The sequence below is a fragment of the Gigantopelta aegis genome, chromosome 14, assembly GCF_016097555.1.
Source record: "Gigantopelta aegis isolate Gae_Host chromosome 14, Gae_host_genome, whole genome shotgun sequence".
Taxonomy (NCBI): domain Eukaryota; kingdom Metazoa; phylum Mollusca; class Gastropoda; order Neomphalida; family Peltospiridae; genus Gigantopelta; species Gigantopelta aegis.
In genome coordinates this window covers 8,743,919-8,764,376 of record NC_054712.1, presented here as the reverse complement: position 1 = coordinate 8,764,376, position 20,458 = coordinate 8,743,919, and the positions used below count along the sequence as shown (strand labels likewise).

At 36.4% G+C, this 20,458-nt stretch overlaps 1 long non-coding RNA gene across 1 annotated transcript; it reads right to left on the bottom strand.

Moving 5' to 3' along the window:
• Positions 1–382: 382 nt before the first annotated feature.
• Positions 383–17,725, bottom strand: LOC121388149. Its single transcript, XR_005959941.1, has 3 exons — positions 17,680–17,725; positions 11,458–11,567; positions 383–484 (listed from the first exon to the last, which is right to left on the bottom strand). It is a non-coding gene; the product is annotated as an uncharacterized LOC121388149 (long non-coding RNA).
• Positions 17,726–20,458: the final 2,733 nt, after the last annotated feature.

The window sequence follows — 20,458 nt, the reverse complement described above, 5'->3', positions numbered from 1 at the left end:
CTGTATCACACTGACCTGCATCAGACATTGTTGTATCACATTTACCTGCATACAAAATTGCTGTATCATATTGATATGCGTCAAACTGTGCTGTATCACATTGACCTACATCAAATTGTGCTGTATCATATTGACCTATGTCAAATTGTGCTGTATCACATTGACCTACGTCAAAGTGATCTGTGTCGTGTGATTTTGCCTCACATCTGTGAGGTTTTGTACTCTGATAAATCTGCCACAGCTCCACATCCACTGCACTGACGTGTTGGTAGGTGACATTCTCTACGTCACGTTTTATTTCAAACACGGCACTACCCCGACACTGAGACGAGTCACAGTTCTGAAAAGTTCCATTGCTGACAAACTGGAAAGTCTGCGTCCTTTCACGGTGGGAAAACTCAGAAACGTTCTGGTATGAGGAGTTGGTTGGAGAAGAAGAAGAAGAAGAAAGTCTGCAAGGTTCAGAAGTGCTAACATCAGTTTTCTGAAGATAAAAAGAAAAGAAATATCTTTGTAAGTAAAACTTCTCAAAACCACACCCTCTGTAAACCAGAATTCCCTCAAAACTGGACATTTTTATGGTCCCTTTTTAAAATATCAGTACACAAAATAACCTCTGTAAACAGGGTGCAATACTGCGAGTCAAACACTATATATGCGAGTGAAATTCTGTTATCAGTGCTCAATTTTAAGTATTTTGGTCGCTTGCCCAGAGGGCAAGTATGGGTTCACATTGAGGTTGCCCCTCCAAAAATTTGGTTGCCCTGATTTCATCCGTGTTTTGAAACTAGAGTTATATTTATATTCCAATAAAACAGTAACCAACAGGTTTGGAATTAATATGTTGTCAATGTAAAATGTAATATGTACTGTCTGACAATAAAATACATTACTTTTTAATAATGTTTTTAAATGTTTGTAGTTATACACATGTACACTACACATAGGGCCTAATTGCTTAAGATTGTTGTGATTTGGCGACACATCAGCTATTTTCTAATCGAATGCACTCTATGTTCCAATCGAATGCACTGGAATGTTTACTATTCGGAATACTTCAGCTGATTAAGATTTTTCCTGATGTCTCACAGAATCGGCTGAGGAGTTCCGAGTGGCAAACAAACCCACGTGATTTCGACTGATGCTTTAGTAGAGAGGATGATTTTCCGTTTCAGATTTTGCCACATTCCGTTTCAGATTTTTGCAAATTCCGTGTGCGTTTTTTTTTCCTTTTTGTGTGTTAATTAGTGTCATGTTTTATTATTATAAACTATATCCATTTGTGTTTTATTGTTCCAGCTCTGAGCTTGTTGGCTATTGCTATTTTTTAAATACCTGTAAACATTTTTGTTGACATAAACTTAAAAAAAGAAGAAGTTAAGTAATGTTTACTTGCCACTAATAAAGACTAAAAAAGTGATATACCATATTTTTGGGCCTATTACACGCATTGGTGTATAAACCGCACCACTTGGTTTTAGACAAAGTTTCGACCTTCGTCCGTACATAAGACGCAGTTAAAACAAAGTTACAAACTTAATTACTGTTAATTATTGTTTGTATTTAATAATAATAAAGAGATCCATTCTCCCTTAAATTCAAACAATACATAATTGTTGATTGTGTGGCTTTCATTTTCATTTCATTTAATGGATTATGGTTAAGATTCATAAACAAAACACACATTTGACAAACCCCGTTATTTTCATGAAAATATTAACAAGAACTTGGTAATGCATTGTTTGTAATCTTACATTAGTTGCCAAAAATATATAAATAAATAAATACATGATAACATTTTATTTGGTCCAGTATGATTACAAAACGTGAACCAAAAAAAAAAAAAGTGCACAAGTAAGAATTACTAGTACCCACTCGATTACACATGTATGTTTCTCTGTAACCTAACTAGCGTGCCGTGTGCACAAATTACATATTCAAACGTGGTCGGGTCAAGCTGGATATAGGCCAGCGGTAGTGAACCGATACTAAGCACTGTTCTGTCGATCGTTTACAGTTTCGACATTGTTTTATAACCTTTAAATGAAGGCCTTTAAAAAAAAAAAAAAAAAAAAAAAAAAAAACAACAACAAAAAAATGTTTAGAATTATGTATTCAGAACCAGTTTACGGATCCGTGGGGCCAATAGCACAAATAACAGCGGGGCCCAATTCCCAAGATATATATTTTTCAACCCCTTCGGGGAGAGGGGAAAAATTACCTGGGGGAAATAAATGTACACAATTACTCACCGCGGGACCCCCTGAAACACGGGGACGTAGCACGTGCTACATGTGCTACTAGAATAAACCAGTAAGAAGAAAAGTAAAATGCTATTTTTGTGTGCAATTTAGAAAACAATCGGTTCAGAATAAATAATGTGTAGTAAATTCCATAGCATGAAAAAAGGTGTTCCCTGTGGGAGCGACTATAAATGTGAATTGCTTCCGTACAGACAGATTAACGAATATGCCCAAAGGTTTACGAAATTATGTTTTCCAACGAAAGCGTTGTGTAAATCGGTTATGCTTACGAATCGTAATAAGTATTATTAAAAAATATTGAAATTGAACATACCTAGAAATCTTGTTATATAATCAACATTCTAAAATTGTATTAGTTCATGTTTATTTTTATATTTCAAATTAAATTTTACTGTGTAAAGTGACACGGGTAAACAGTCAACATGCTTTGTTACAAGCTTACAGCGTAACTTCCGAGAATGAATGGTTCTGGTAGTGTTTAGGCATACGAAAGTTGGCATACAAAAACACTATATGCGTATATTATTAATATTGAATCTTAAAACTACCAAAAAGATTTATAATGGTGCTTGAACCAGAAATACAACTTTTGAAGGTTATTTTTTTTTTTAAATCGCTAATTCCGTTTTAGTTACTAAATTCCGCGATTCTGTCCGTGTTTTTCGTGATCGCGGAAAATCATCCCCTCTACTTTAGATAACGAGTTTAAAAGCGATTGTGGGCAAGGAAACTGTACATTATTATGCGACACAACTCCTTTTGGTGTTTAAACAAAAGTCAGTCGTCCGACGGCAGGGAACAATATTTCGAAATCTGAGGTAACCGGAAGTCGGTTCACATGGTTTTTACCTAGGTAACCAATTGTTCGGTTACGTGAATTATATTTGCGTAACCCATGGGTTATTTGATCGGTTACCTCAAAATTACGTTGAAATTATATTTTAAATACATATTTTTTAGCTGAAACGTTAAAACAAATACAAAAGAAAACATTTAAAAAAAAAGAAAAGAAAATGTCTTTAATGCTTGCTAAAGTTAACAATATTATAAAAGAACTGAATATTAGCCCCAGTACTGAAACAAAATACAGGGGCGTAGCCAGAAATTTTCTTAGAATTACGCACGCCAAAGGCGTGCCCGAGCGGGGGGATTCGGGGGGCCTCCCTCTGTGAAAATTTTAAAACTCAGGACGCCTGTAGATACATTTTTAAAAATCTTTTTTCGAATCAATTTTAAGAGGATATTTTATAGAACAATTACAGACAGCCTCGACTTATTCCCGGACTTTGTTTTTGCATTACATACTGTGCGTAATGAGCGCTACGCCTTTGAAATAAATAAATACTCATTTGTAGGGATTCCTTTTTGCGATTTGCGGTGGCTATGCTACTTTCACTTCATCGATGGTACTTATATACTACAGTGACATTCCAAATGTGGGTTTTTTAAAGCTCATTATGCGATGTTAGTATTGTTCAATTTTTGTGACACTTTTAGATTCCTGTTTACGCTAAAACTGTTTTTAACATATGTAAAATTATAGCCAATCCAATAGTATGTCTACAAGCGGTCCGAGCACATTACTTTAAAAATGTTTTAAAACTGTAGACTGGTCGCAAGTTACAACTGTTGCAATATAACGTTGTTTACCGGTTTGCTGCGCATCAAGTATCTAAAAATCAGTCTAAAACATTTGTCGGAATACCAGTAGTATGTCTGCATGAATAAACTTCCTGTAATCGTGAAGATTTCAAGTTTTAATTTCTGAACGTTTACAGATCATGACGTAACCGATTTGCGGTTCACGTAAATTTAATTTTGCGTAACCGACACGCGAACAGAACAGCGGTTCGCATGAAATATTGTGCCCTGCGACGGGCAACTAGTATCATAGAATTAAGTTGCCCGACTGAATATTAGGTCGTCACAGACGACCGGACGACCGTAAAAATTGAGCGCTGGTTATGGCGATTTAAATTTGCAAAACACTTGCCTTTTGGCGAGTGTTTTTATTTTGTCAGCATCATGCTGTCATTGTAACACATTTTAGTTTACTGCATCAGTCAGATGACACAGTTATTGACTATCGAAACTGTAAATTAAAATTTCTGCGTTTCAGATAGCCGAAGTATTCCGATATCACACTCGGAGCTCTTTGGTCGACTTGACGATTGCGGTGTTCAGAATGCTTTATTAACCACAATCAGAAATCCTCGTGACACATTGGGATATTCAGAGCTCTCACAAAGCCTTATATACCAATCTCTTCGTAGCCAGTTTGTTTGCACCTAACGTTGAGCTAAAGGTTATATGGCAGGAATAAAAAGCGCTCGAGATTCTCTTTTTCTTTTACTGTATTGTTGGTTACGATAGCATACAGTCAACAAAAATAAATAAATAAAATATGTCCTAGTTTCAATAAACGTAGCCGTCAGAACTCAATTAAAAAATGGTTTATGAAACCTAAAAATGAAAATAGAAAAAATGTTCCGGTAATTAAAATTGACACTTTGGAGACAGATTTTTAAGCGGTTACGTCGACTGGAAAAAAGAAACCTGTGACTATAACCGCATATTTCTATATTAGTTCTGTTACACCTGTAATTCTGTAAACGCGTTTCAGACGATTATTCTGGCGGTGAATCAGACGCAAAAAAAAGAAAAAAAAAGAAAAGAAAAAAAAAAGAGTTCAACCAAAGCATTCATTTCGGGAAGCCTAAGGTCAACGACAGTCACTTTTCGCACCCTTGTTTTGGCTTCGTTAACAATAAATAAAACATATTCAACGGTAAATTTTGTATATGATATATTTGACAAAAGTACTTTTTATTTCTTTCATCTTTTAAAACTTAAAATTAATATTTTGTCCAGAATTATGAAAAATAAAAAAATACCGACCTGTAAACAGTGTTGTCTGTGTGTTATAGAAATTTGACTGGGGTCAAGGTTAGTCGACCAGTTTTATTTTAATGTGGCGAAGCATTGTAATAAATATAGCTAATTTTGAATTTGAATGACGTCAGTTTTCCAATGACGTCACTTTACACCTCCTTATAATATCTATAAATTGGGTACATGTTTCCGTTTTAAGAATGCTGGAAAAAATCCAATGCAAAATTGCTATTGCAGAGCTCGAACTTAACGGTGGCAATGACAGCAATTGCCGTTGATGACACATAAACTGCCGTCGGTTAGGGGCGTCACCGATGGCACTTTTGTTCCACCAGATAAAAATTACTGCCGTCGGTAAAGCTCCTCACTGTATAAACATGTATGAACATTATCTGCCAGTATTTAACATGAGCATTCGGATCCTGGTTGGAGTTAATGGGTGTTTAGTTAGTACCACTTGATGGAACTAGTCAAGCACGTACCCTGTGTTGTATAATATGCGTTCTCATTTTGCCTCCTCACTTTCGTGTTATGCCACCCCTTTTCACGTTTGGCAGCCCCATTTGTTTCTGCACACTGGACATCAAAGGAAACAAGCTGTGTTGTGTACGAAAGCAACTGACAAAAAACTTCAGTAGCTTACAACAGTGACCGTAACATAATTTAACAATATTTTTAACAGCTTTTGTTGTATACTATACCAATATCCATTTGTATAATTGATACACACAATAAAAGTTATATTTTAGTTTAGCACTGAAAAGTTCTTATTTTTATCATTTCGTCAATCTCCGACTGAAAAACAACTTATTTGGTGCCAAATTTGTCACGTTATCAAACAGTCATTCTGTCCACTAACTCATGTTTGATATTTTATCTTCAGTTGGAGATTTAATTGGTCAAAACTGATGATTTTTACTTACTGTCATTTGTTTATTCAGCAATTCTTAATAAAATATAGAAACATCTAATTCTGAGGAGGGGAGGGGTGGGTGGGTTGGACATCACCACTTATAAAAACAACGGAAGTGGTAGTGTTCATTATTAAAATCATTTATTTTGGGTGTCAAATATATACACCACCTTTATAAAAACAAAACTATTTTTTATCAGCTGGCAATATCAATGTGATCGATTCATTCGATGAAGATGGAACTAAAAAGAACACAATAATAAAATCTATCACCGTTGTGAGGTATAAGTAAGGCTATTCCAACCCGAGGGACAAAAAGTTTTTTGTGAGGGCCGAGGCATATTCAAAATTGCCGTTGGTGGGCCCTTTCACCCACGGCGGTTTGTTATTTTAATTGCTGTGGGTGATAAATTCTTAAGTTCAAGCCCTGTATTGAAATTTTTTGTTTCAACATTACCGTATATCTTCGCCTATAAGTCGAATTTTTTTCACCCAAAAATTATTTTATAACTTGGGGGGTCGACTTATAAGAGGGTAAAAAAATTTCACCCAAAAATATTACTGTTTTGGGGATTATTTTACAAGTTTTATTGTTGAAGTATGCCATGTATTTATACTCAAATATGTTAATTTGACATTTATTTTTTTTATAACCTTTTTTTTGGGGCATTAGAACGGTTTTCGTTATGCGAAAAGGCGTACGATCTCACTCACATGCCAAGACAACAGTCCACTTAGTTAAATTAACAGTCATAACTAATATTAAAAATGTAAACAATACTAACTACCTGTTGCCTGAGTTTATTTTGAAATCTGGTCACTGGCATTAATGGTTGTTCAAACAATGTTTTGGCGGTGATTAACTTCATGAATATTACTGAGATTTCCCTTAAAATAGACTGATCTCTGCAGTTCACTATCTAGAGCAATAGGGACACACATCATTTGGTTACAAATACCAGTGTACTTTCCAGAGTTATCCTCCTTACATGTATTAATATGGCGGCAAAACGTGATACTTTCAGTTTTATCGTAGTGATCTGTTGTCAGTGTTTATAAATAAAGTTGTTGTCTGTGCACAAAACCATCTGTACAGTACCATACAGTAACAGTCAAACAGCTTTCACTCTCTACTAAGGGAATATTTCATTTTGATGCTAAGTAATAATGATAGTTTGATTGGAATAGTCTGATTATATTGCGATGTACAAAACGTGAAAACCAAAGTTTGTAAAATAATTTTCTTTTGTTCAAATATTGTACATTATTGTTCTCATGTGCAGAAAATAAGAAATATTTCAATATTTATAAGTTGTTTTTCATGGGTCGACTTATAAACGGGTCAATAAAAAAATACGTTTTCAGGGCTTGAAATTAGGGACTCGACTTATAGCCGAGATAAACTTACAGGCGAAGATATACGGTACTAATGCAACTGAATGTGTTTGATGAAAATCTTGTGACTAAAAAAATTGTGCCTTTTACGAAATATGGATTTCAAGTGAAATTACGGTAAGATATGTGCTCTATTTATTGTGTACGAAGCCAAAACAAGGGTGCAAAAAGAGACTGTCGTCGACCTTAATTATTAGATTTTGAATTTCTAAGATAAGATAAAAATACAAATCACATGTATTGCGAATACTGTTATAAAGCGGGTGTCATTTAAGCAGGTTACTACTGATTTTGTTGGTGGATCTAACAAATTTAAATGTGAAAACATTCGTTGACACAGTGAAAGTCATCACATATAAGGTGCCATGACCATATTCTGAATTTAACACTGAAGCCATCAGTTCAACTCTCTACAATTACTTATTATTGTGATCAGTCCATTTGTCAGTAAATGTATAAATGAAATTATATTATAACTTTGAGCAGGGGGACATGCTTTCTCTCGGTCGTTTGATTGTTGCCTTTAAAACACATGCTTCGAATCGCTTGCTATTTCATTGATTCGGAGCTGATACCCTATGACTTCAAGCACCATATAGCCACCATCTGTATGGGAACGTATAGCCACCATCTGTATGGGAACGTATAGCCACCATCTGTATGGGAACGTATAGCCACCATCTGTATGGGAACGTATAGCCACCATCTGTATGGGAACGTATAGCCACCATCTGTATGGGAACGTATAGCCACCATCTGTATGGGAACGGTCTTCTGACTTTGATTTCTGACATAGCATTTTAGATATGCTTTTGGGGGATCGTATTTTTAAAAAATGACTGGTAGAACTTTTTAAAAGTAAACATTCAACTTTTTTTTTTTTTTGCATAAATTGAAAACTTCAAAATAAAAGTTTAAATAGGACATTAATGTTAGTGAGCAAAACATGTCTTTAAAAGAGGATTGCACTCGCGCACCTTAAAAGACAAGGTCTGGGTGAACCGTCTTTTCTTGATTGACAGTATTGTTTTTATTTTATAAATTTTGAATTTTGTAAGTCTATATGAAAGAACTGAAAAACTGTCTTTATTAGAATATTTCAAAATATATATATCATTTGATGTGAAGACAGTGCATATTATAATATCATTAAACATTAATATATTGTTCTATAGGCTGGCAAATTTTAGTTGGTTCTGGTCAGACAGGCTAGTGAAATATTTTTCATTTTTGTACTCCTGGTGTTATGTCATTTTAAAGTGGGAATGACCGTAGCATTTTAAAACATTACATGGGATATAAAAATGACACATTTCAGATCTCGGACTTAACGACGGCATTGACGGCAATTGTCATCGTTGAGATGGATCGTAGTCATAACGGCCCCAGTACTAAACGGCCTTAACAATAATTGGTCAAAACGGCCCTAAAAAAGTCAAAACGGCCAAAGTGAAAAAGTCAAAACGGCCCTTAACAAAAGTCAAAACGGCCAAAGTGAAAAAGTCATAACGGCCCTTAAAAAAAATCAAGACAGCCTTAGTTATAATACTTTAAAAATGTATTTCATCTACACAAGTGTCAAGAAAGATAACTGTGCAAAGAGTTTTATAGTACGGTCTCACTACACGGATATTATCTGCGTCTTATTTATGTTTGAATAAACAAAGAGTTTAAAATCTACATATGTGGTTAGTGTACTAGTACATCTGTGTTAATATGTAAATTTTAAGTACAGCTAAGTTTTGGAGAAACATGAATAGTTATTATTATAACCATTCCAAACACATCTCCCGAGCCATTTACAAGAGATTGCACCCAGCAAACCCCAACCCTACCTCAAAGCCCATTGATCTTATAATGAACTTATAATGAGCCGTTGTGTGTGTATATTATTTTCATTATTATTTAAGAACTGAATGTTATATTTCTGACGTTCATGCGATGATAAACACCAAAACAGTTTTACACACTGCCGTTCATACATAAATGTGTAGGCTAAAACGCTTTTGGTGTTTATTATCGCATGAACGTCAAAAATAATAACGTTCAATTGTTATAATTCTTTTCAAATACAAGGTCAATTGGTGGTCTTAATTATATTAGTAAATTGGGGGACAGGCCCATTGTGGCCCCCGGGTGAGCGGCGCCACTAGGAACTCGTTCACACGATACGCACTCACCTGGAAAACCTAGATGGTCCACTAACCCTCCACCCCTTTCTGTGCTTAAATTCAGTATTGTTAAATAAAATGTTAATTGGTTTTCTTAATTACAATAGTATATTGCGTTGTGTAGGCTAATAAATTGTTACCAGTGATTCCGTTGTTTTGGTTGTTTTTATATATATGTTTATATAGGCTATATTGATTACTAATTATTACTAATGGCAATTAATTTAACGTGATAGTACCTATTGGGCGTTCTGGCCATTTCTTTTGGCCATTTTGACTTTTTCTTTGGCCATTTTGACCATTTTCTTTGGCCGTTTTAACTTTTTTATTTGGCCGTTTTGACTTACATGTTCAGGGCCGTTTCATCATGGGGCCGTTTTGACTGCATACAATCGAGATTGCCATAGGCTAGGAGCATCACCAATGGCACAAAAGAGCCGACGGTAAAGCTCCCCAATAATGGCAAAATGTTTACATCTGATGTACATTAGTTGCCAGTATATAACATTAGTACATTTAAAATATGTCTACATTAGCAGAATAACCTTTCCGTATTATTATTTTGCTGCAAAAGTCTTCTTTTTTCAATTGCCATGGACAGGCTTTAAATTGATGTCAGTGGTCCATTTCTCTAACAGCAATTTTGTTTTTAAATTGCCGTGGGAGACAAATTCTTGAGTTCTAGCCCTGCATTTTACTTTTTTTTAACTGTTCATTTGCCTGATAGTTTTTCAGTGGAATATTGGGGTGTAGGTATCTTTGACTGTCTCGCCTTTACGAAGCACAAAGATCAGATAAAGGTATTACGTTTTCAGCTGCAGTGACAGCAGAATCAACTTTTGCTTTAAAGTTTCACATTTAGATCAGTTTCTAACAAACTATAAATCCTAACTCAATGAAACTTGGTTTATAGATAGAGATTATACGAGCTTGTGTGTCGTACCGATTTTACGAAACGAGTGTCAGGATTTTGTATTGCCAGAGCGAGAGCGAGGGTAATAATACATGAATCCTGACACGAGTTTTGTAAAATCAGTACGACTCACATGCAAGTGTAATAATTTCTTTATCATTTATATTATTATTGTTGTTTTCTTTATGAATAACAAGACCCAACTCAAAATGTTCAGCCACAACTAGAAGGAGACAACGAAATGACGTCATATTTCAAATGCAGTCTGAGCTAGGACTGGAGAATTAACGTCATGTTATGATGTCGCTTCCCAAAATTACATCATTACACTTGTTATTACACGTGTGCTTCTTCGTATGATTATTATTAACTCGGTTATGCTGAACCATATGGATAATAACACTTGTTATTACACGTGTGCTTCTTCGTATAATTATTATTAACTCGGTTACGTTGAACCATGTGGGTAATAACAAGTGTTATTACACGTGTGCTTCTTCGTATGATTATTATTAACTCGGTTATGTTGAACCATGTGGATAATAATAGATGTTCATCACAGTGCTTCTTCGTATGATTATTATTAACTTGGTTATGTTGAACCATATGGATAATAATAGATGTTCATCACAGTGCTTCTTCGTATGATTATTATTAACTCGGTTATGTTGAACCATGTGGATAATAATAGATGTTCATCACAGTGCTTCTTCATATGATTATTATTAACTTGGTTATGTTGAACCATTATTAACTCGGTTATGTTGAACCATGTGGATAATAATAGATGTTCATTACAGTGCACAGAAAACATTTATGGTAGGTGAGACATTTAATTCCATGGAATTCTTGTCTGGTTTTGGTGCTGGTTTCGGTCTATAAAACGAACACTGCTGGACTACCCCTTACCTTCATCAGAATCCCTGAAGGGCCCACAAATGTGTCCCTAGGGAGGCAGGTCCGTCTGCTAGTCCGCTTGCTCATCACATCCAGCTGGTGGCAAACTCAAAATGATAAACCTGAAAGAAAGGAAAAAATAGTTTATTTAATGATGCACTGTGTACATTTTCATTTACACTTGTATAGCATCAGACATATGGGGCTGGGATGAGCAGGAGTCGAAACTGGCTGAAATTACGGCCAGACATTTGGCTCAGCAAACTTCAAATTCTACCAGCTCAAATAAAAAACACCACTAGAGCACATTGATTATCATCGGCCATTGGATGTTAAAATTTGGTAATAGGCTTATAGGCTTAGAGCGGAAACTCGCTAGTTTTCCATTCGTAGCAAGGGATCTTTTATATGCACCATCCGACAGACAGGACAGCACATACCACAGCCTTTGATATACCAGTCGTCGTGCACTGGCCACAGCAAAAAAAATAGCCCAATGGGCCCACTGCCAGGGATCGATCCCAAACAGACTGCGCATCAAGCGAGCGCTTTACCACTGGGCTACATCCCACCCTTTACAGTTGTATAACATCAGACACATGGGGGGGGGGGGGGGGTGTTCAGGCGTCGAAATTGGCTGCAATTCCTGCCCCACATTTTGTCCGACAAGCTTCAAATTCTGCTGGCCTAAATCAAAACCAGACGGACCAAACATAATTATAGATTATAGCATTTTTTTAAATGCTAGTAAATGAAATAAATAAAGAAAACTAAAAAGATCAATATATGATATTAAAAATAATAGTACAATATAATTATATTTTAAAATTACAGAGGAGACATGAAGTGATAAAATACTTTGACCTGTGGTGATGAATGCCGGCAAAAACCAGTGAAAATGGCAATGTTTCAATCACTGGGGCTGGGATCTAGCTGTCAGTAGAGCACTGGCCTGAGGTGCTTGTGCCATAGGATCAAATCAGCTCACTGGACTGATAGCCAATGATTAATAAATCAATGTGCTCTAGCAGAGAAAATTTTGTTCAATATAGAGTCGCGATTTGCTACACAAATTTCAGATTGCTATACAATTAGAAAACATAAATAGTAGTTGCTACTCAATTTTAAACTGATCACCAACTGTTGCTTATCAGATTATAAAAACAATATGTTCCCTGTCTAGTGGTGTCCTTAAAGGAGAAGACAATTAAGGCATTTGGCCTGGTATGCATATTCAACGATATATAATGCACATTATTGCTTAATATCAACACGTATAATCATAATAAAACGGGTAAATGTGATGGCTATTATATATAACGGGCGCAGCCATTTTGTACCATCTCAGTGAATACACCCTCTGGCAAGCTGGTGGTTACGTAATACTTAACGCGTCACGTCAGGAATGAGCCTTAGAACTAGAGAAACACAATCTACATGGTTTTTGTGGGATGATAAATAGTCATACATTGCAATGTTCTGTAATAATACACATCCCAGTAAGTCAGCAATAAGTATATCCAGCACTATATATATTATTTTTCAATACAAAATAAAATACCATTGTCAAAGTGGCTACACAACAAGTCGAAACAATTAACAATGTTTTGCCCATGCATTAACCTACGTACTGAAATGATACATGGAGTGTTTTCTTAGTTAATTGGTCTATGCTGTTAGTTGCTTCTACCTGTGATTCCTGATTGGCAGGTGTGTATTTGATTGGTAACCGGACGAGCCAATTAATTGACGCTGTCTAGACACAAAAATATATACCGGTATTGTGCAATATTACCTGTCACCCCTAAAATTGTAATGGACATGGTTTATTACTGTAAATAGTTCTGTAAAACTATTGATTAAGTAGACGTTTCCATCTAAAACCACAGAACTGACCAATTACATAGTCCCAAAGAAAAGAAAATTATCACTTGGGTATCGTGGGTTGTCGTTTTTGCTCCAACGTAGCATATCAATAGGCCTAATAGTGTACATTTTTCCTTTGGATTATTAAACAGAGAAAAATACTATAACCCCATTTTGTTCCGTTAATGCAACTTGACATATATTTAGTTAAATAGTTTATTATATTATTACGTCATTTATGCTGTTTTACAAGTCAGGCTGATCAAAGAGAACACCTTGTCGAAAATTACTGCTTTTGTTTACACTGTACATACAGGAGATGGTCAGGAGCTGACGTCACTTTGTCCCAAGCTATCCCACCGGACGTCACAAAAACAAAACAAAATGGCTGCCCCAGTTAGCAGGAATAATCATGGTTTTTTATGAACGTTTTTCATTTGTTAAAGTGTCAGTATGTGTTGGTGGTCTGGGTATGCATCTTTCCAACACATAAGGCTCTTGTTCGAGTTGACCCTACCTTTAAACAAAACAATTTGAAGGGTCAAATGTACTATAGAGACTGAGTCCAGTATGATCACTCCACAAAATATTCTGCTAGAAATACAAATGTACAAGTTAAAAATTTTGTTTAACGACACCACTAAAGCACATTGATTAATTAATCATCAGCTATTGCATGTCAAACATTTGGTCATTCTGCCTCATAGTCATTAGAGAAAACCTGCTACCGTTGTCCCATTAGCAATAAGGGATCTTTTATATGCAGTTTTTCATAGACAGGATAACACATACCACCGCTTTTGACCAGTTGTGGTGCACTAGTTAGAATGAGAAAAATCCAATGTTGAATGGATCCACCGAGTTGGTTCAATCCTGTGACGCAAGCACCTCAAGCGAGGGTACAATTGATGTTTATTTATTGTTACATTATAAAAAAAAATTAACTGGTCGACTGGTACCGATTTGTGTTCATGCAGAATATCTAGACCAACGGTATTACACCAGGGCCCAGTTTAATATATACCAGTCATGGAGTACTGGTTTTGACGGGAAAGGCATACCAGACACTAGCAAAATTAGTGAGGGGGACACGGCCTCTTGATCACATCTTTTTTTCTTTCCACATTATATATACTGGCCTGTCTTACCATCATAACAGAATTTACTGCCGCCACAACTGGCACAGCCAGGATTTTGTATTATGGGGTATGCAAAAACATTGGGGAGTCTTGTTATGGAGTGACAAAAAAATATATACAGTGGAGAGGGGGAAGAAGCGTGTGGGAGAGGCCATGGCCCTCCCTCTGGCTAAACACTAATAGTCCCCACCCCAATAAAAAAAAATCTGGCTAGACCAGTGCTTAATCGATGATGAATACAAAGCAGAAGTTTGTATCGGATGTACAGGGAAACCCTGGGGTTACCTGTCACAGCTAAATATAGTCTGGCTTGCGCTATCCCAGTTGAGACACTGAGCAATTTTGGTATCATTGCCACAAAACCACAGTTGTCATAACTTTGTTACGGTTACGGCTGTAACCACACAGTGAATAGGACAACTTTCTGTTGCCACACTTATAACCAGGCTTATTAAACAGGCCCAGGGCTTAAACTTAACGACGACACGGACGCTGCCGTCACTGATATAAATTGCCGTAAGTCTACAGCATCATTGACGGCATAAAAGTGCCATCAGTAAAGCTCCTAAATGATGACAAAATGTATACACCTTTGTGTATATTATCTGACAGTATACAAAATGTATACACCTTTGTGTATATTATCTGACAGTATACAAAATGTATACACCTTTGTGTATATTATCTGACTATACAAAATGTATACACCTTTGTGTATATTATCTGACAGTATACAAAATGTATACACCTTTGTGTATATTATCTGACAGTATACAAAATGTATACACCTTTGTGTATATTATCTGACAGTATATAAAATGTATACACCTATGTGTATATTATCTGACAGTATATAAAATATATACACCTATGTGTATATTATCTGACAGTATACAAAATGTATACACCTTTGTGTATATTATCAGACAGTATATAAAATTTGTACATTTGACATTTGTCTGCACATATCAAAATAACATTGCAGTCATGTTTATTTGCTGTAAAAGTAACTTTAAAAAAAAAAATTGGCTGTAGACAGGACTAAAATTGCTGTCGGTGGGTCATTTTACCCAGGGCAATTTTTAAAACAATTGCTGTGGGAAGGAAGGAAGGAAGGAAGGAAATGGTTTATTTAACGATGCACTCAACACATTTTATTTACGGTTACCGGTACTATCATGTCTGTTGTATGGTGCATAAACAAAATCCCTTGCTCTAATGGTAAAATGTAGCAGATTTCCTCTCCAAATCTATATCATATATGTCAAAATTGCCAAGCTCTTTGTTTGTAAACATGAGTCAAATGTACTACAGAGACTGAGTCACTGTAAGCTAAAACTAAAAAATAATTGGCTTGAAATCCAGTTAATGTGCTAGTAAAACAGTAAACAATTGAACAGATTTGCATAAATACATCTTATCACAGGGTTTGGATCATGTTACTGTATATTTTTAAAGGCAGAGTTCTACCACAAAACTTTTGCACTGGCATAGCCAGAAGGGGGGGGGGGGGGGGGTTGCATACCCCTTCACCAATCACTCCTCTTTTTTCCTAATCCATGTGATATAATGTCCTGTCACTCCATAACCTTATTACAGTGTGGTTGGCCCCCAATATAAAATCCTAGCTACACTTGTGAACATTTGTTTTCTTTAACACCACCACTAAGCAGCTGTCCATAATTTCCAACATTTTCACGAGCGTACAAACCGTACGCGGGGGGGGGGGGGGGTTAAGGGGCCAGCAGGTGCTTTTATTGAAAATGAAAAATGTTTATCAACATTTTTCATTTGGGGATGTACTTTTAGGGGGGGGGGGTGGTCAAAAGTGTACGGTTTGTACACTCGTGAAAATGTTGAAAATTATGGACGGCCCCTAAGAACATTGATTTTTAAAGAGATATTCAACAAATTCCAATGCCAATGAAACTTAATTCACTCGGGACATAAGCATGATCAATACAAAATGATAGCGATTTACCCATAATTTTTTTTTTTTATAAATTTATTTATTTACTCCTACTCTTTTTTTTCTTTAATACAAATAAGGTGGCTACAACATCTGGTGAGTCTATTCACATTCACCAACACATCAAGAGGAGGAGAGTTCATCCAGGATGGTCTAGTATTCTAAACCTTTAATACCAAATTTACGATGCCTGTTTTTGTTAAACACAGATGTTTAAGCATTATAAATTCATGTAGTTACACACATGTAAGTACAGGCTTTCTTTTCCTTCTCTTTATGTTTTTTTTCTTCTTGTTTTTCTGCTGAATAATATGTCAATACAATGATAACACACATTTTGAACAGATTTGTCTGTTGTACATCACTGGTAAAGATACCAGAGTGATGATGTTCCATGCAGGGTTTTGTGTGTGGTTCCACTTGTGACAAGCATCTTGTATAGTAGGATTGTATTACCTTGATTATTTATCAGATCATTAACAAAATAGATGCTTTTTGTACACCATATTACCCATAATTGATCTGAATTTATTTCACTCATTTGGTAATGCGCCAATCGATGACATCATCGTATTATGTCTCACTTGACATTCTAGTGGGACGATATTTGGTCCAGAGAATAAGAAAAGAAACCCACTGCCACCACAGACCATTCTTTTCCACAGGAAACTGAGCAAAATCTCTACCCCATAAACCATTTGTTTGCCTCAAGATTTCACTCCCATCATGAGAAAGGAGGGCAGGGAGGGAACCTGCCCAACTATCCCAAGTGCTGGAGCAAATCCTCAAATGTTCGTTTGTTTACAAACATACCCAAACACTTGTTTCACGACATAATTAACATGCACAGACTTTTGTGCCACACAGAGTATGGTGACATGAGTGTAATGCTAATATGAATGAAAATGCAATCCAGATTTGGTCTGCATTTTTTTTTAATTCAGCAAAAAATCAACCTGTCTGCCTATTAAATTAAATCTGTATTGTTATTTACTAAATAACTATACAGATTTAACTTAATAATATTTAGAAACAAAGTGAAACTTTATTCTAAATTTTTGAGTCGGTGCTTTTCATTTTGAGGAAGGGATTTACTGCGAAAACGTTTAATGGCGCCATATGCGATTTGTTTTGGGCTGCTTTTGAAAGTATAAAACTAACACCAAATAATATTGCATAAAACTTTTGAAGCAATGTATGATCAGGAATTATTTCAATGAAACGAAATTAACAGATCTTAAACCCTGACAATGCAGGCACCTTTTCAAACCGCAATCATACCGTTTCTTCGTTTCTTCGCCTGTCCAGTGCAGTCACGTGATTAATATTGCGACATGCATGGTCTTAACCAATCAAAATGCAGTATTATTTTTAGCCATCATAAACAAAAATTAATATTCATGTTATTTATAATTTTAAAGTCTCAACATCTGGAATAATGTCAAATCATTACAAAAAAGACTAATAAATCAGTCTGGTTAGTAGCGCGGCGCGGGTATAGCAACCGTGAAATTTACACCGCTCATGTTTTGTTTAACAACATTACTAGAGCATCGGCTAAATTGGATGTCAAACATTTGGTAATTTTGGCAGTCTTAGAGAGGAAACCCGCTACAACTTTTTCCGCTCCTATGTAAGCACTGCTGTTAATTAATAACCATAGATGGTTTAGTTGTTTGTTTTTTTTGTTGTTGTTTTTTAATGCATTTGTCCCTCCGGACTATTGTTGTTGTTGTGTTGTTGTTGTTGTTGTTGTTGAGCTGATGATGGTGATAACTAGTTTAACGTGCCCATATACCACTAGGGTTTCGAACACGCCCATCCCGAGTCCGACCTCCGATAAGATCGGTGGCCTGACTCGGGATGGAGGGGGGGGGGGTGTTGAAAATGGGCAGAATTTTGAAAATAGCAATTAGTAAAAAAGTTAATAGAATAAATAAAAAGGTTACACGCCAAAAATAAATTGACTGCTCGGCCGAATATTTATATAATTTGGAGCATTTTAGAAGGACAGTCCAAAATTAAATAAGAGAAAGAAGAGAGGATCGGACTATTTAATAATATTTAAAAAAAGAAGTAATTTCGACATAAAATCTTGAACACAAATCTAAGTTTAAAGTCCGATCAATATGTCCACGCGAGTGGCCTCGTTAAGGCCGTTTGGGTGCACAGTTTAAAGGGACCAGATGGGTTGCATCCCGTCAAGAAAACCCCTAGATTGACAGTCGATAGACGTTGAAGGTGTAGTGCTGTGCTGAAATACAGATCTTGAGAAGCCGGATCCGTCTGAACGAGAGAGAGTATCAGACTAGGGTATAGTCCAGTCGTCATGGGTTGGTATAGTGGTGCCCGACTCCGGAGGATACGAGATGGTATCACTATAAAGCAAGGTAAAGTCTAGAAAAAGAGTAGTAGGGGCCGACCCCACTTCCTATTTCTTCTTAGAGTGGGGCGGTCAATCTTCCAGTGCTGCTAGGACAGGCACGGACATGTAGAGACTAAACGCGAACAACCGTGGCGTTCTGCAGAATGGCCGTCATACGAGTCACGAAAAAACACAAGTCGACAGTCAGACGGAGAAATGACGTGGAGGCAAGGAATCTCGCTAAAAAAGGTGCAGGCTGTCGAAACGAGAAGCGTTCCAGCGTTCAATCAGTTCCAATGGCCGCATACATCCCAGTAGAAAACTTTATTTCGCTGACAAAAACAACGAAATGAAGGACCCCCAAGTCGAGCACACGAAAGCACGTGCAGTGTGCACAAGCGAAACAAACACGTCTTACCGCGTGGAGCTCCAGACTGGGAATCGTTGTTGAGCTGCTGCTTTTTTCCAGACTTGCCATTAACCGTTGACATACTAAATAACATGTCAAAGTTAAGTTTTGCACAACGCCGAATTCAAAAGTCTGCTGACCAAGCGAAAGCAATACCACTTGTAAATGTTCTAGACTGACTGGGTCTCTGTAATTTGATAACATAGCAAATATACACAACAGATTGGGTCACCTAGTTAACGTTAATATCTAACTATATTAGTCTCCAACAAAATATAAAAAAGAAGTGGAAACAACCCACTACAAATTCCTCTAGATTATGCCCCTGAGCATCTACCTTTAAAAAAATAATAATACAAAATAAAAATATAAAAAAGTCAGGGGACCATAGGCTACCCGGTAGAATATTCGCATCTTTTGGACGCTTGGCTCGGTTGCCTTTGGCAACCCAGAACCGTACCACTATTTTTTTTTTTTTACACCGCCACTCCTGGCCACTACCCTCTCAAAAATGACATAATCCTCGTAAATAACCATCCATACGTGTTTGTCACAATAACGAAATTTGACGAATATTATTAGATTTTTTGTGTGTATTTATGTTTGTATCGTTTGCTAATAAATAGTAGATGTAAAAAAAAAAAAATGTAATGACAGATGCATTTTACTTTATAAATAGCCCGGTACCGACTCCCACCCAGAACAGATTTTAACGACTCAATGGGGAGGGACGTAGCCCAGTGGGAAAACGCTCGCTTGATGCGCGGTCGGTCTAGGATCGATCCCCGTCCGTGGGCCTATTCGGCTATTTCTCGCTCTAGCCAGTGCACCACGACTGGTATATATATGTGGTATCCTGTTTGTGGGATGGTACATACAAAAGATCACTTGCTACTAATGGACAAATGTAGCGGGTTTCATCTCTATAACGGTGTCAAAATGACCATATGTTTGACATTCAATAGTCGATGCTCTAGTGGTGTCGTTAAACAAAACCAACTTCTTCTGACGACCGAATGGGTAGGTGTAAGATCACTGCACCCTCTTCTCTCACTAACCACTAACAATTAACCCACTGTCCTGGACAGAAAGTCCAGATAGCTGAGGTGTGTGTCCAGGACAGTGTGCTTGATCCTTAATTGGACATAAGCACGAAAATAAATTGAAATGAAAAAATACAACTTTATAAATAAAAATTATAAAATTGTTTTGAAACAGTTATGTAACTAAAAAAAATCCCACAAAAAACTTCCTACACTACAATG